Source organism: Trichosurus vulpecula, chromosome 8 (assembly GCF_011100635.1).
Source record: "Trichosurus vulpecula isolate mTriVul1 chromosome 8, mTriVul1.pri, whole genome shotgun sequence".
In the NCBI taxonomy this organism is placed as follows: Eukaryota; Metazoa; Chordata; class Mammalia; order Diprotodontia; family Phalangeridae; genus Trichosurus; species Trichosurus vulpecula.
The window spans coordinates 2732756-2750489 of NC_050580.1; positions in this window are offsets into that span (position 1 = coordinate 2732756).

Sequence of the window (17734 nt, forward strand, 5' to 3'; positions counted from 1 at the left end):
AGAGGAAAGAATAAGATCCCGCCTTTCACACATCCACACTTAGTGAGCTAGAGGAGTCAGCTGATCCAGGAAAGCAAGTTGAGCTGGAATGGTCAGTGAGGTAGGAGGATCAGCAGGAAAGTGTGTGGGACAAGGGAGAATCCAGAGGTCAGGAGGAGGGGGTGAATGAGGGTGGCAAAAGCTGCCAACAGTGAAGTATAATGAGAAGTGAGCAGTGATCATTGGCTTCAGTATGCCTGAATCAAAAGAACATTGAGAAAGTTCTTACCCCTGTGGGATGCTCTGGGGATACAGATAAAAGAGGGAAGACCCATATTTGCACAGAAGGGAATATCACGGTAGCTTGAGAGGAGCACACTGGCACAGCCTTTCCAGAAGAAATGATAGGGTTGATTTCACTGCAGTTCTAGAGTTCAAGGTGGGGTGCTGGTGGGGGGATTGGGAAGGAGGGGATCTGCGTTGGTGGTGGCAGGGGTAGTAAGGACAAGATATCCAGGGACTGAAGTAAAGCATGGCTGCACCTGGGCCATGATGTAGCGGTCAGGATAGTCGGGTCCCAAGGACAGGAAGTCTCGGGAGGCAAGGAGGTTTGTGAGGAGACAGCTAGAAAAGGATATAGTCAGGCCTTAGATCATCCTCTGCCTGAGAAACTTCTGAGGCACCCCTTGGCCTTTAGAATAACATATGGAACTCCTCTGGTCAGTGTTAAAGCCCTCACCAATCTGGCTCAGGCACACTATCCAGGCTGCTCATACCTTCCCTTCCCTCCTGCCCCCTGGCCACCTCCCCCACTTTGCATTCCAACCCAACTGGCCCTTTCCTGGGCACGAGCCTTCACCTCCTCTGTTAGCCTCTGTATTGGCTGTACCTGACATCAGGAATGCCTGACTTCCTCATGTTTGCCCCTCAGAATTTCCAAGTCTCTTTGGGGAATGGTTCAAGTACTACATCCCAAGCAGTAACTTTGCTGGTTCCCCCAAATCATCAGGGCTTCTCTCCCAAAGGACTTTGAGTTAATTCTACAAATATTTTATAGTTATTCCTTTGTGGGCATGTTGTATCCACCCAACATATAGTAAGCACTATGAGGTCAGGGAACATTAAATTTTTGTCTTTATACCCCAGCACATATGACAGTGACAGACCCAGGAGAAATTGAATAAATTCTCATTGAATGGCATGTTACCCAGATTTATTCTTCGATTAAAAGATTGTGGAGAGCAGGAGATGTGCTCCAGGGGCACAGGGAAGGGGCATATGTCCTGAAAGTGAAGGAAATGGCTGGTGGAGTCTGTGCAATCTCAACCAGGGAAAATAAGGTCCATCAGCTTGGCAATCCAGTCATGGCCAATCCACCGAGGCCTGGAAGGATTTGGAGCCACATTGGCAATACCAGGGCCCAGAGAGCTAGGAAGCTCTCTCCACACTCCCCTCCCCCACCCCATAGCAGTGATGGTTATGGGAGACCCTGGAGATGGGTCACATTGGCTGGTTGGACATTTAACCTAATTGGAACCCATTTCACATGTAGTTTGTAACATCCCAGCCCATTCCCTACCTAAGGAAATTAGAGGAGTCATGGATCAGATCTGTCATAGCTGGGGAGAGTTTTAACAAAGGTGGCTGAACTTCAGAAGAAAGACAGGCAGAGAAATATCACAGATAAAAATAATTAAACCTCCTTTTGTAAGGAATCTGATGATGATAACTCATCATATCCTGCACCTAAATCTTAACTTACTAAGGTCATCTTCCTGAGTTCAAATCTGGCCTCAGACACTTACCAGCCATGTGACCCTGTTTGCTTCACTTTGCTCATCTATAAAGTGAGCTGGAAAAGGAAATGGCAAACTGCTCCAGTGTCTCTGCCAAGAAAACCCCAAATAGGGTTTACAAAGAGAACTGAAAAATTACTCAACACCGTCAGACTGGGTCCTCCCAGATTTTATCCCATGATGCACAGGAAGAACCATGGACTTTGAATTAGATGGCTTAGGCTGAAGTTCTGGGGCTTCCATTCACAGGCTGTCAAACTGGGAAAGGCATTTTATTCCAAACAGAGTCTACATGGCCCAGTAGTAGCTAAGACTATGGTGCAGGCATGGGTTGGATTTGGCCTTCGAGGCTTCTTCTAGCTTGGAAATTTTGTGATTCTGGGGTTTTCTGAACCTTGGTTTTCTCCTTTATAAAATAGGAGTAAAGACACTGTAACTGCTCATTTGGGGCAGCTGGTACACGGTCTATAGAATGGTGGGTCGGGAGTCAGGAAGACTTGAGTTCAAATCTGGTCTCAGACATTTGTTAACTGTGTAAATCTGGAAAATCACTTGACCTCTCTATTTGCTTCAGTTTTTTCATCTCTAAAATGGGGATTATAATAGCACCTACCTCCCAGGGCTGTTGTGAGGATAAGATGATATAATATTTGTAAATATTACAACAAGCACAGTAGTTAGCATGTGGCAGCTGGGTGGCACAGTGGGTAAAGCATTGGACCTGGAGTCACAAAGGCCAGAGTTCACACTTGACCTCAGGCACTTAGTAACTGTATGACCTTGGGCAAGTCATTTAACCCTTGCCTAAAACTGGAGGATGAAATGGTTAAGGACTCCATTATCTTTTCCAAGAAAACCCCATGGACAGTTGGTCCACAGGATCACAAGGAGTCAGACATGACTTAATGATTGAACAGCAAAAGCCTGGAATATAGGAGATGCTACATACATGTTAACTATTACTAGGACTATCATGATTTCACTGTGTTGAGAAACTCACACTTGAGTTTTTACTGATTTCCATCTGAATCATCAATTCTGCTTCTACCACAACTGCTTTGTACATTCAGGAAAGTCTTCAGCCCGTCAGTCAATGAGCATTTATTAAGCACCTCCCACAATGCTGTCATTGTGCCAAGCCATGGGGATAAGAAGAAGGGCAAAAACAGAGTCCCTGCTCTATGGGCTCTCCCTGTCTAGGTGAGGCAGCTTTCGACCCTGATGTTCAAGCAGGATTGAAAAGTGATAGACAGAGAGAAGGAGCTGGAATGAAGTGGGACCCAGACAGCATGAAGCTCCTGTAGGGCGAAGTACAGGAAAGCATCCTGTGTCTTCAGGCTCTGGAATGCCACCCACCCTCCCTTGGGATGTCTCGTCTTTCTCTCTTCTTTCTTGCCATTCTACTGCCCCTTCTGGAAAGCTTTTCACAGGCTTCATGGCTCAGACAGTCCTGCTCTTTTGTTATGAATTATAAAGGTCCCTTCCCCCAAATTAGCCTCTATCTCCTGTGTCTGGATGACAGATGATGACATCAAGAAAAAAAATGTTATTTTAGAGTTGTTGAGTAGTTAGTTTCCAAAGGCCTTAGAAAGCCAAGTACTAGTTACCAAAGCTAGTAAAATATGTAATCCCAAACTTGTAAGAAAATTAACTTGAGAGGCTTGAGAAGAGAGAGACTTGAGAAGGACTTGAGGAGAGAGAGAGAGAGAGAGAGAGAGAGAGAGAGAGAGAGAGAGAGACAGAGAGAGAGAGAGAGAGAGACAGAGAGAGAGAGAGAGAGAGACAGAGAGAGACAGAGAGACAGAGACAGAGAGAGAAAGAGGGAGAAAGACAAAGGGGAGAGAGACAGACAGAGACAGAGAGAAAGAGAGAGAAATATATACAAATATAAAAACAATGGACATGATGTAGACCTGAGAGGGGATGACCTTTGCTCTAGGCATAGATGCTACTGCTGCCCGACCATAGTTGCAGGGATGGCAGGCGTGAGCAGGGGACTGGATCCCATCTCTGAAGGGCCTCTTTGTGGCCAGAAGATGACTTAAAGTCTGGCAGCCAGGGTCAAAGCAAGGCCTCATAATAAGGGAAAGGGAGAGGAGAAAGACAGAAAAGGGTAGCTGCCTTCCATTCCACCAAAAAGATAGGGGCTAACAAGTGTCTGCACATCCCCTTATCGTGGGTCCTGATTGATGCTTCTCCTCGTCTGAGCCTTTCTTAGGTAAATGGCATTTCAGGGGTGTCAGCACTGGAAAAGTTGTCTCTTGAAGTTTATATCCTTTATTTCAAGCCTTTCCTATACAGGGATGGGACAACTTCTTATGGCACCTTGACCCCCAACCCCACCCCTATCTCATTCTGATCAAACCAGTCCAGAAAAATGGTACAAAACAGCAGCCAGATAGGCAAGGGAAACGACACGTTTACCTGTTAGAGCCACATTGTAGGAAGGACTTTGGTAGGCTGGAGATTCCGAAACCCAGAGAAGGGCAACCCAAATTGTGAAAAGTCTAGAGCTCATGCCATATGAGAATTGGGCAAAGGCACTGGCTAGGTTTAACCGGACAAAAAGAAAACAGAGCAGAGATACCATCATTTTTTTCAAACATCTGAAAGGCTATCATATGGAAGAGGGATTCTTTATCTTCTGCTTGGCCCCAGAGAATAATAATCACTGGAAGCTGCAGAGAAGGAAATGTTGGGCGAGGGCCGCTAGGTGGTGGCATATGCATCGAGCACTGGACCTGGAGTCTGGAAGATTCATCTTTCTGAGTTCAACTCAGGCCTCAAACATTTACTCTCTGTGTGATCCTGGGCAGGTCATTTAACCTTGTTTGCCTCAGTTTCCTCATCTGTAAAATGAGCTGGAGAAGGAAATGGCAAACCACTCTCCAGTATCTTTTCCAAGAAAACCCCAAATGGGATCATGATGAGTCAGAGACAACTGAAAAATGACTGAATTGAATTGTAAATATTGGGTGAATGTACGGAAACCTATGACCAAAAAAATCAACTTCTGACCCAGAAACTCATTTTTCTATGTACATAAAATCTTCATAAAGAGTATCTGCAGATTCACTGACCTTGTAACTGAGAGAAGAAAACGTACTGATTTTGCAAACAATCTTCTCCAATTGACTCCATCTCTACAAACTCACAAGGGACTGAAAAGTGTCAAGAATATCTCATTGTTCTTATTGTTTGCAAATAATTAAAATGCATTTGTTTCAGAAGAACAAAATGTAGCCTTCAAGGATCTTCTCCAATATGGTATACTACTACGACTATGGCCAAGTTACACAAGATACCTCGAATGATGTAATAACAGAGATGACTTTGGTCCGGGACCTCTAATTATCAATACCGAGGGAGGCAGAAAGTGGAGAAACACAGTTGCCAAAGGTGTTGGCCACACTTGCAGAGAGGAATTCCACCAAAGTCCACATGAGAGTGAGATCTTCCAGATCAGTGGACCCTGAGTTCGTGGCAAATGACTGTTTCTGTCTGAGTTGGACATCCGTGTTCCAGTTACTCTTGTTTTTGAATGACATTCTATGGATTCTTCCAAGTCCTGGAAATCCCCCATCTTCCTACAAAAGATTGACAACCACTCAAAAGACCTGGGAGAACTATTGACCTGGGAAAAGCTACGTGAATGAAAAATATTTGCTACCCAGATGCTGCTATGAAGTTGGATGGGTCACATGTATACCTCATTGTTTATTACCTGTATCTTGAGCGAACATCGTGGATGGACAGTAAGATGGGCCCAGGTTGAAAGAGAAGGGAGATGTAACCCTCAGGACTGTCCACTAAGCCATGGAGGGTTTGGGGCCGACTGATTGAGGGAAGTCTTACCATAGCAAAGTCATTGATTCTTATCCAGAATTCTGCCATTCTTCTCTGACCGTAGTCTCCCAGGCAGACAGAAGTGACCAGTGAGTTGTAGCTCTCCTTCCAGGAGGGTTAAGTCTATTTTCCTGCACTCTAAGTATTATTAAAACTAAGATGTGGTTCTCCTCCAAGGAGGATCCCAGCATCTTAATGGACAGTCTTCAGGAAGCTCCTGGGAAGGCTCCCCCAGGAGGTAAGTTCCAAATTCTATAGTCTCCCACCAAACCAATATATCAAAGACCGCTGTCATGTAAACCTTCTTGGGAGTATACATGTTAGAAAAGAGGCCTTCAAGAGAAAAGAAACCGTTTTTCAATCTTATAAATAAATCAGAGGGATTTTCCTCTTAAGAGCAAAGGACATTTCCTGAGAGTTCTTGAGGGCTCCATAGCCATGAAAAGCATAGCTATAGGGAGAGGACTGAGCCCAGCCTGGACAGTTATTCTTCTGAGGGAAACTGAGGGAGGCTTTGAATGTCCTTCCTACCTGGACTGGGGTGGGGTCTGGTTTCCATGCAAACAGGTTCATTAGCTTGATAGACAGGCCTAGGGAGGTTTTCCAACAGTCTTGATTTTTAAAGCTTTTTCTCCCCCTTCTTTCCCTTCAATGTCTGTTTCCATGGAAACCAGAGGACCCTCTCCATAACAGTCTCCAAGGCTGTGGAAGGGGGCACATATGTCCAGAGCTCTTAGAACCAAATGGCTCCTCTATGAAGGTGCCTGTGTAGATAAGATGAGCATGAGATGGCCTCTGAGGCCACTCCAATGCCCATGACCAATACATTGATCGTGGAGATCTTTCTGTTTTTGACTGTGATAACTTAAGCCCTTGAAAACATTGCAATTAGGCCAAAGAGGAAGGAGGAGGCATTTGGAAAAATCCTTTCATCCCCTAGTGCATTAGCCCATCCTGATTCCCAAATCCTTGCTAAAGGCACACCTAGAAATGGCCCTTGCCTTTGCCTTCCTGAGTTCTGCACACCTCCCACTTCCTGTTCTTTAGCAGCCCTTTGTGAGCATGCTCTAGGATTCTCTTCACATCCACAAATCCCTTCTGCCATTTCTACAAAATATGTGCTCTATGTCATGTATATATTGTTACAGAAGGAAGCTGGATATTAAGTTCAAAGATTTTGTGCTCCTGAGGGGCTTGGCAGTGTTCAAACCCCAGGCCAGCCCTGTGTCTAGGCAGTACATGCAGCTGCCTGTGAAGCAGAACTTGAGGGACCCCAAGGCAGCGCTTGCCAAAAGTCATCCTCTTCACTGTTGTGAAATTCGACACATCCCAAATTATTCCTCTGGACCATAGATTGTGTTTCTAGTCCTCCTCGGCAAAAATGCAAATATCTCTGGGCAGTGACATATTGAATTGTAATCAGTAGGTGACTAATGACTGTTCCCTTGGTTATTCTATACGATGGCCCTGAGACACAAGAGACACAATATGCATACAGATGGATTGATGCAGAGATGTTTTGTGCAGAGAGCAGTATGGGGTCACCCAGGGGCTTTCCAAGCATCAAAGGGGCTTCAAGAAGTGATCTAGGAAGGGTTCACAAACTGTGCAGCTTCGTCTCTCTGATCCTCAGTTTTCTGGGCTGTATAATGTGACAGTTGGATTAGATGATTAGAAATCATGATCAGAGTGTGGAATGGTGGGAAGAACTCGAGACCTTGCGTTAGAACACTTGACTCTGAATACTAGCTCTGCCACTAATTCATTGGGTGACCATGGCTCAGTGATTTCTCCTCTTTAGGCCTCAGTGTCCTTGGATGGAAAGTGGTGGAGCTGAACCAGCTGATGTTGAGAGTCTCTCCCAGATCTGTGACTCTGTGAGACAACATAGATGGCCTGACCTGGTGACCAAAGGCCCGAAGCTCAAACATTCTCTTGAGTCCTTCCTATGTGTGATTTCAGGAAGACACTCCTGAGAGCTTCAGCTTGCTTTTTGGTAGAATGGGCTCATAATGCCTTCACTTTTTGGCTCCTAAGAGAGTTGTGATGGATAGGCCTAAAATCTAATGCACAATAGAAATACAAGTCATAATAATTACAATTTCTCAGCTGTTTTAGGCTTAGAAGACCAAAGAAAGTGGTTACTCAAGGTTGAGCTGCCACTCTATTTTCTAAATTTCTTCAATGACAGCCTACAAACCTTCTGTTTGTATGTTTGATATTTATGTTTCAAGGTAGTTAGGTGGAGTAATGGAGTGCTGGATTTGGAATCTGGAAGACTTGAGTTCCAATTCTGCCTCAGACTCTTACTCACTGTGTGACTATGGACAAGTCTCTTAACCTCTGCAAACCTCAATTATCTCATCTGTAAAACAGGAAAGAGCAACTTATCTAGCCTACAGGTCATTGAGAGGATGGACTGAGATGACGTAAAGTGTCTTCTTGCAAACCTTCAAGCCCTGTAGAAATGTTAAACTGTTGGTACGCTCTGTATTATTTTGCATATGTTCCTCCTCCAAAACTAGATGAAGCTAGGTGCCTGCTGTTTACCTGACTAGACTCAGAAAGGGCACAAGAGTCCACATCCATGCCCAAAGAGCTCCAATGCTCAAAGAGCTTGTGTGTGCATCCCAGCAATTATGGGATTTTGAAAAAGCAAAGGGATGTCTGGAACCAGTCATGTGACATTTCCAATCTGCTTGTAAAGTCAACCCTGTTGTTGTCTCTGATGTGACGTACCTGATGCCTTCTCATGATTAATTTGTAAAGAGCAAACCCAGAATTTACCTGTAGACTCTGATCTCCTTCAATCACACAACGGGACTTTGCCTGCTCTGCTAGGATTTTTGAGCTTTTGAGTGGAAGAAGTCAAATCTCTCTCAACTTCTCAGAAGTCCAAGAAGAGCATTGAATTATACAATTTCAATCAATCATCCAATAAACATTTATTGAGTGCCTACTATTTTTCCAGGCACTGTGCTAAGTGCTAGGGATAGAAAAATGAACAAAAGGCAGTTCTTGTCTCAAGGAGCTTATAACTTAGTAGGGGAGGTGACATGCAAATAAATTTAGAGTAAATAAATGCTGTATAGGATACATAGGAAATAATTCCCAGAAGGAAATTACTGGTATGAAGAGGGGTTGGGGAAGGTTTCCTATGGAATGTAGGATTTTAATCGGGACTTGAAGGAATCCAGGGAGGTCAGTAGTCAGAGAGGAGGAGGGAGAGCATGCCAGGAATGAACAGCCAGAGAAAATGCCCAGAGCTGAGAGATGGAGCATCTTGTTTTTTTGAACATCTTCTTTTAAAACTTTGAGTTCCAAATTCTCTCCCCTCTTCCCTCCCCACACACCCTCCCTAAGAAGGCGAGCAATTCCACATAGGGCACATGTGTATCATTATGCAAAACCCTTCCACAATACTCATGTTGTGAAAGACTAACTATATTTTGCTCCTTCCTATTCTCTCCCCCTTTATCCAGTTTTCTCCCTCGACCCTGTCCCTTTTCAAAAGTGTTTGCTTTTGATTACCTCCTCCCCCGATCTACCCTCCCTTCTGTCATTCCCCCCTTTTTTATCCCCTTCCTCCTTCTTTCCTGTGGGGCAAGATACCCAATTGAGTGTATATGTTATTCCCTCCTCAGGTCAAATCTGATGAGATCAAGATTCACTCATTCCCCCTCACCTGCCCCTCTTCCCTCCCAACAGAACTGCTTTTTCTTGGCACTTTTATGCGAGATGATTTACCCCATTCTATCTCTCCCTTTCTCCCTCTCTCAATATATTCCTCTCTCATCCCTTAATTTGATTTTATTTTTTTAGATATCATCCCTTCATATTCAACTCACCCTGTGCCTCCCTTCTCTACACACACACACACACACACATTACACACACACACACACACACACACACACACACACAGACACACGTATGTATATTCCCTTCAGCTACCCTAATACTGAGGTCTCATGAATCATACACATCATCTTTCCATGCAGGAATGTAAACAAAACAGTTCAACTCTAGTAAGTCCCTTGTGATTTCTCTTTCTTGTTTACTTTTTCATGCTTCTTTTGATTCTTGTGTTTGAAAGTCAAATTTTCTATTGAGCTCTGGTCTTTTCACTAAGAAAGCTTGAAAGTCCTCTATTTTATTGAAAGTCTATATTTTGCTTTGGAGCATGATACTCAGTTTTGCTGGGTAGGTGATTCTTGGTTTTAATCCTAGGTCCATTGACCTCCGGAATATCATATTCTAAGCCCTTTGATCTCTTAATGTAGAAGCTGCTAGATCTTGGGTTATCCTGATTGTGTTTCCACAATACTCAAATTGTTTCTTTCTGGCTGCTTCCAGTATTTTCTCCTTGATCTGGGAGCTCTGGAAGTTGGCAACAATATTCCTAGGAGTTTTCTTTTTGGGATCTTTTTCAGGAGGCAATCGGTGGATTCTTTCAATTTATATTTTACCCTCTGGCTCTAGAATATCAGGGCAGTTCTCTTTGATAATTTCTTGAAAGATGATATCTAGGCTCTTTTTTGATCATGGCTTTCAGGTAGTCCAATAATTTTTAAATTATCTCTCCTGGATCTATTTTCCAGGTCAGTGGTTTTTCCAATGACATATTTCACACTGTCTTCCACTTTTTCATTCCTTTGGTTCTGTTTTCTAATATCTTGATTTCTTATAAGGTCACTAACTTCCACTTGCTCCAGTCTAATTTTTAAGGTGGTATTTTCTTCAGTGGTCTTTTGGACCTCCTTTTCCATTTGGCTAACTCTGCCTTTCAAGGAATTCTTTTCCTCATTGACTTTTTGGAGCTCTTTTGCCATTTGAGTTAGTCTATTCTTTATGGTGTTATTTTCTTCAGTATTTTTTGTGTCTCCTTTAGCAAGTCATTGACTTGTTTTTCATGGTTTTCTTGCATCCTTCTCATTTCTCTTCCCAATTTTTCCTCTACTTCTCTAACTTGCTTTTCCAAATCCTTTTTGAGCTCTTCCATGGCCTGAGACCAGCTAATGTTTTTCTTGGAGATTTTCGATGTAGGCTCTTTGACTTTGTTGATTTCTTCTGGCTATATGTTTTGGTCTTCTTTGTCACCAAAGAAAGATTCCAAAGTCTGAGTCTGAATCCGAGTCTGTTTTCGCTGCCTGGCCATGTTCCCAGCCAACTGCTTGCCATCGGGGTATGACTGCTTGTACAGTAGAGAGTACTTTGTTCCAAGCTTGAGGGGCTGCACTGTTGTTTTCAGAGCTATTTCTACACAGCAAGCTCTGCCACAACAGAGCTCACCATCCCCCAAGAACTGCCAACCTGGACTGTACTCAGATCTTAAGCAGGCTCTGCACTCCTGCTCTGATCTGCCACTTAATTCCTCCTACCAGGTGGGCCTGGGGCTGGAAGCAACTGCAGCTGTAGTTCTGTAGCTGCATCACCTCTGCTGCCCCAGGGAGGTGGACAAACCGTGAACTCCTTTCACTCTGTCCCCTGCAGCTTCTCCCACTAACCTTCTCTGTTGTCTTTGGTGTTTGTGGGTTGAGAAGTCTGGTAACTGCCACAGCTCACTGATTCTGTTGCGAGGGCCTGTTCTGCCCGGCTTCCGGTCTGGTTGGTCCAGGCGCAGTCCATGCTGGGCTCTGCTCCCCTCCGCTCCCAGCTCCATGTGTGTTAGACCTTATCCAGTGACCATCCAGGTTGTCCTGCACTGGAGCCCTGCTTCCCTCTGCTATTTTGTGGGTTCTGCAGTTCTGGAATTTGTTCAGAGCCATTTTTTATTGGTGTTTGGAGGGTTCTTGGGGAGAGCCCTAGGTAAATCCCTGCTTTCCAGCTGCCATCTTGGCTCCACTCTACCTCATTTTATCCTGATTTTATAGATAGGAAAACAGAGACAGACTGAGGTTAAGTGACTTTTCCAGGGTCACACAGCTAATAAGTGTCTGTGGCAAGATTGAACATAGCTCTATCCTGACTCCCACCTGGGCATGCCATTTGATGTACACCCAGCTGCTTTAGAAGTGGAAGGGACCACAGAAATTCTATAGTCTGCTCCTTGGATTCATAGTTAAGGAAACTGAGGGCCAGAGGTGGAAATGTGTCAGCCAAAGCTGCAGAGAGAGCTAGTGACAGAACCAGGCCTGGGACTTCTGGATGCCCAATTCAGGTCCTCTTCTCTTGATCCACAGGCACCAGGTACTTCACTTCTCGTCCATCAGTAAGAACAGACATGAGGAAGTGGTGGTGTTTCCCCAAAGCAACCACAAGAAGATTGGACCTTTCCCCATCCTCAGGCTGTTTTGTGTAGGATGAGAGGAAATGTCTGAACCAATGTCATGGCACCTGATGACTGCCTGTCTAAAGGACCTTGACCTAGATTTTCTTTCCCTCCCCCATCAAATGAAACTTGCTGAAAAACATTGTTTCTCTTCCAATACCTTCTATTTTTTTGAGAGGAGGTTTCTGGTCAAAATATTAGTTATGATGACACCAGCGAGCATGTTTGGGAGTCCCCCAGCACCAGTCAGTCATTTGGCAGCTGGTCATTCTTTGCTGAGGAGTGGAAATCCAATGGGCAGAGTGGGAACCAATGGCAGTAAGTCAGCTCCGTGGAGACAAGACAAGGCAAAGCAACAAGCATTTATGGAGCCACTACTACGTGCTAGGTACTGTGCTAAGCACTGGAGATATGAATACAGGAAAAGAAAAACAGTTCCTGTCCTCCCAAGGTTTACATTCTAATAGGGGAAGACAACACAGAAAAGAAACATGAGAAGAGGGGAGGAGAAGCCATGGGGCACAACAGGAAAGGGATAAAGGCGGGCCAGCCTTGGCCCTGCACCCAAATGAAGGCCTATGGAGGAACTTACCACTGGGCAAAGGGATCCAGCATGGAGGAGAGATGTTCCAATGTGAGAAGCTGCAGGGGAAGACTGACGTCCCAGGGTGAATGGGCCCCACCTGCAAAGAGAGGTTCCTGTAGGTAAGGCAGGAGGTTTAAGGCTGGAGAATCAGAAACACAACCAAGAGGCATGTGAGTCAGACAAGGAATGCATCTGGCTCTACTCCAACTGTGCCTAGCCTAGTGTTCTATTGACAGAAATATTGGCTCTTGTTTGTGTAGTCATCTCAATCGTGCCAAGGGCTTTCTTGACAACAACTATACAAGGTAGGACAATATTTTAATCTCCATCATACAGCAGTGGAAACTGTGGGAAAAACTGAGTCCTTAGGTTTTAGAATTAGAAGGAGACTTAGACTTTTCTTAGTCCATGTCCCCTGGCCTTTTCGATAGAGAGGGAAACAGGGAACCTGAGTTGTGAAATGACTTGCCCAAAGTCTCACAGCTGGTGGCCAATAGCTGGGATTTATCACATCTTCAAACCAAATCTGCCCCTCCCCCATTCTACCTTGTTAGCTCTCTCCTTAACTCACCGCTGCTATGCAAAGGTACTAATGTCGGGCTACAGGCTCCACAGATGAATGTACCAAATGCATATTAATTTCTCCCTTGACACTAAGATCAATAGTGGACATATTCATCAAGTAAACTTAGCAAAACCCTTAGATTTGCCTTGCAAGTGGTTTTCGGCATCCACATTTGTTTCAGCCTTGCACAGTTTGTATTGATCCTTCTCACATTTACCAAAACAATGCTTTGCTTTTCCAGGTGGCTCTATCCCCAACCAATTCTCATATGAGCATAAAAGCATATTTATTCATGAAATACTTAGCATTCAAAAAATCTCTGTCTCTCTGTATCTCTCTGTCTCTTTCTCTGTCTCTCCCTCTCTGTCTTTGTCTCTCTATCTCTCTGTCCATGTCTCTGTCTCTCTCCTTCCTCTCTCTGTTTGTCTCTCTCCCTCTCTGTCTGTCTTTGTCTCTCTCCCTCTCTGTCTCTCTGTCTCTCTTTCTCTATTTCTCACTCTCTGTCTATCTGTCTGTCTCTCTCCCCTCTCTCTGTTTCTGTCTCTTCCCCCTCTGTCTATTTCTGTCTGTGTCTCTGTCTCTCTGTGTTTATCTCTGTCTCTCTGTCTCTCCCTCTCCTCTCCTCTCCTCTCCTCTCCTCCCCTCTCCTCTCCTCTCTTCTCCTCTCCTCCCTCTCTGTCTCTTTCTCTGTCTCTCTCTTTCCTCCCCTCTCTCTCCCTTCCCCTCTCCCTCCCTCTCTCCCTCCCTCTGTCTCTGTATCTCTTCTCTCTGTCTTTCTGTCTCTGTCTCTCTGTCTGTCTGTCTCTCTCTCTCTGTCTCTCTCTCAGTCTCTGTCTGTCTATCTGTCTTTCTCTCCCCCCCCCTCTGTCTCTGTCTCTCTCTCACTCCACCCTTTCTCTTCCCCCTCTCTATTTCTGTCTGTGTCTCTGTCTCTCTGTGTTTGTCTCTGTCTCTCTTTATCTCCCTCTCCTCCTCTCTCCTTGCCTCCCCCCCCACCTCTCTCTATCTCTGTTTCTCTCTCTCTCTCCTCTCTCTTTATCCCCACTCTCTCTGTCTTTTTCTGTCTCTGTCTGTCTGTCTCTCTATATCTCTCCCTGCCCCTCTGTCTCTGTCTCTCACTTTTCCTCTTGCTTTCCTTTCCCTCCCCTCCACAAAGTCTGATAGGGAGGACAGGTAAGATTACTTAACTGCTGGGAGCCCCAGTTTTGTCCTCTCTAAAATGGCCAGACCAATGCTTCCTCTGTGTGACTCACAGGGTTCTGTGGGTCAAGTGCTTTGGAGATCACTGAGCTCCATGGTCGATCATACAGAGCTCTTGTGATTATCACCATTAAATGGTCCATGCAAAGGTATGCATGGAAAAGCAGAGTGTACATGTATACACTGGATACAAAACTAGGTGGATTTATTTCAGTGATTTCAATGATCAGTTTTCAAAGTCTCCCTGCCTGAAATCATGCTGATGCATTTGGAGCCCTAGGCCTCGAGACCACCATATATGTGCAACTATATTAGAGCCATTTCAGTTGGACTGTCTGCTTCCATGGAAAATGGCCTTATTTACTTGAGTCTTAGAGGTGCCTCAAGAGGCAGATTGGTTTTCTTGCACATTGTCCCCACAAATTTTATGGCTGTGAATTCTTTGTAAATGGGTCCCATGGGAGTTGCAATGCCTGTCACCACAGGCCTCCTTATTTGCTTTTCAGAATCTGACAGCCTCTTTCCCCTCTCTTCAGGTTTTCATTTCTTTGACTCTCTTTAACCTGTCAAATGGCTGTCAAGAATTAGCACCAAGCTAAAGAGCCACATAGTGAATCCAGTGGTTTTTCAAGTTTCACATGTCTCTGGGATGAATTAGTTTTCATAACGTTGTTACCCAGGCTGTGGGATTTTAAAATATTATTTAGCGTATTCCAAAATGACATTAGTCACTCAAGCCCCCTTGGGTGCTCTCGCCATTCCTAAGAGCTTTTGAACTCTCCACCCCATCCCACCTAATTCTAAGGGGATTCTGGAGCAAGAAGGAAATGTCTGCATTAAAGACAGCTACAGAGATTGACTCAGAAGCTCAGCACCCCCCCAAACCCTCCTACCCTGTCCGCTCCCATCCCCAAGACTGGTTTTGACATTTCACTTACCTCGTTTTAGTGACAAGATCTCTTATTTGCATTTCTTGGTAATATTTAAATATAAAAATAATGATACTTGGAGAGATGATGAGAGATGAGACGCTCCTTGAGGGCCGGGAGGATTTCTTTCTTATCATTGTGTTCTCAACACCCAGCTTGGTGACTAGAATGGAGCAGATGCTTGATACGAGCTTGTGCATTGATTGATCTTGCCTCCACGGCACTGCAATGGTGCAGTTTGTGTGATTACTTATACAACATGGAGTCCTGTTCCTTGTGTTCCGAACACAACCTTTTTCTGATTTGGTATCTTTTAAAGGGAGGGAGGCTTCAATATTCCCACTGAAATATGAGCTCATCATGTGTCCACTTCCTCTTCTGGTTAAGATTGCAACCCCTAATTGTCCATGCATCCTGGGTGACCCTTGTCCATGTCTTCCTATACATCTTCATGGACTATCTGTCGAACACGCTGCTTCTCTCCATATTCTAATGGTTTTTCTCCCTCTGGCTGCATGGCTCATCCCCCTCATCTAACAAAGCATCATTGTTGCTCTTGTTAATAGTCACAATAATGACGGTATTTGCTAACATACATGCGTCACTTCCAGGTTTACAGAATGCTTTGTGTTCACTCATCTGGTACTCGCATGGAGGTGGTGTTGGGCATCTCATTCTAGAGAGGACGAGAACAAGGCTGAGAGAGGTTAGTGCCCTACCATGGGTCACACAGCTAGTAAGTATCCGAGGCAGGATTTCGGTCAACGCCTTCCTAATTTAAATGAATTTAAAGTGCTCTGCAAAACTGAAACACTATATTTACATGAGCTACTACTATTATCATTATAATACCCATTTATACTAATTCATCACATGGATGTTAATAATAAGACTAATAAATCCACTCATGCTCAAGAAACATATACATATGTTCATGTGTGTTTATGAGCACCTATCCGTACACATACAAGAAACCTGGAGAAGCAATGTGGATAACAAGCTGACTTTGAAGTCGTGATCAGCTGGGTCTAAATTGTACCTCTGACACCTGCTGGCTGTAGGATGCTTATTACCATTTAGTGCCAGAGGAAATAGCGTCTCTTAGGATTCTCCACACTGGTGGAATCCAAGGTGTTATTCCCTTCCCCATTCCTATTCCTAAGGAAAGTCTAAATATCTGTTTTACCTCCTGAGGGAATCCATTTAGATAACGATTTCATGGTTTAATACAATAACTCCTCATCGACATGAGCATTTGGAGAAAAGGATTCCAGTCTTGCCTCAGACCAGTCTCCAGATTTTTTCTTATGTCCTAGTTTCTACGTTTGTAAAATGAGGGGACTTGACCAAATCATCTTTGTGGTTTCTTCTAGCTTGATATCCATATTTCCTGAAGTCTGAGAGAAGTATATTGCCATATTCAAGTAGCCCAATAATCACATTCTTGAGGGTTTTTAGAATCTGAAAATGGGATTCCAAATGGGGCTGTTTTCTCCCCAAACCTTAGAACTGTTATAACTGATGAAATGAATTAATCTTTTAAAACATAAAAGGGTTGGGGCATAGCCTAGTTGCACAATGCCCTTATGTCAAGGACCTATGGGACTCAGATTTAGTTTCTTGAAGAGCCCAATCATTATATTACCCTCTAACTGGCTTGTATTTATTTTATTTTGTCACTTTCAAAGTCAAGTTGAACAAAATATTATTAGGTGTTTCCAATTAACCAGTCATTATTCCAAGAGCTGGTAGTCCAAAGGAGAAATGAAAAGCCCCTACCCTTGAGGCCTTTATACTCTATTGGTCAAGAGCAGTTATGACAATACAAAGATAAAAGAGGACATCATAGAAGCAAAAGAGAAGACCTAAAAGGTTTTCTAGAAAAAAATTGAGAAGGGGGAAATCATTTTAACTAATGGTATGAGAAGAGTGGAGGCAGCTGAATGACCCTTGAAGGAAGGAAAGCATTCTGAAATTGGGAGATGAGGAAGGTCTGTGTTTCAAGGATAAGGGACAACAGGGCAGTTGCAAATGGCATTTGGGATGAATATAGACTCTCAGAGGAGCAATGATATGAAAATCATTTCACAGGACTTAAAATTCCAGGCTGAGAAGTTTGTCTTTTATTTTAAAAGCAATGGGGAGCCATTGAATGCTTTTGAACAAGGGAGTGGCATGAGACAATCTGTGTTTTGGAACAATTATTTTGGCAACTGTTGAGGGATGGATTAGAGAGGGGAGAGATAAGAGGCAAAGAGATCTATTAGGAGAATATTGAAATAATCTAGGAGTGAAGAGGTGGACTTGGGAGTTGGGTGGTGATCTCCACAGGAAGACAGAACATTAGAGGAAGAACACTTTTTCTAGGTGTGCACAGATGATAAATTTCATTTGGGACATTTGGGCTTGAGATGATGATTCAGCTGAAGGTATCAAATTGGTTGGTTGGATATGGGTCGGGGGCTCAAGAAAGAAATGAACATATTGATATGGGGAGTGATGGGCATGGAGAAACGAACTGGATCCATGGGAAATGATGAGATCGTCAAGGTGAGAATTGAG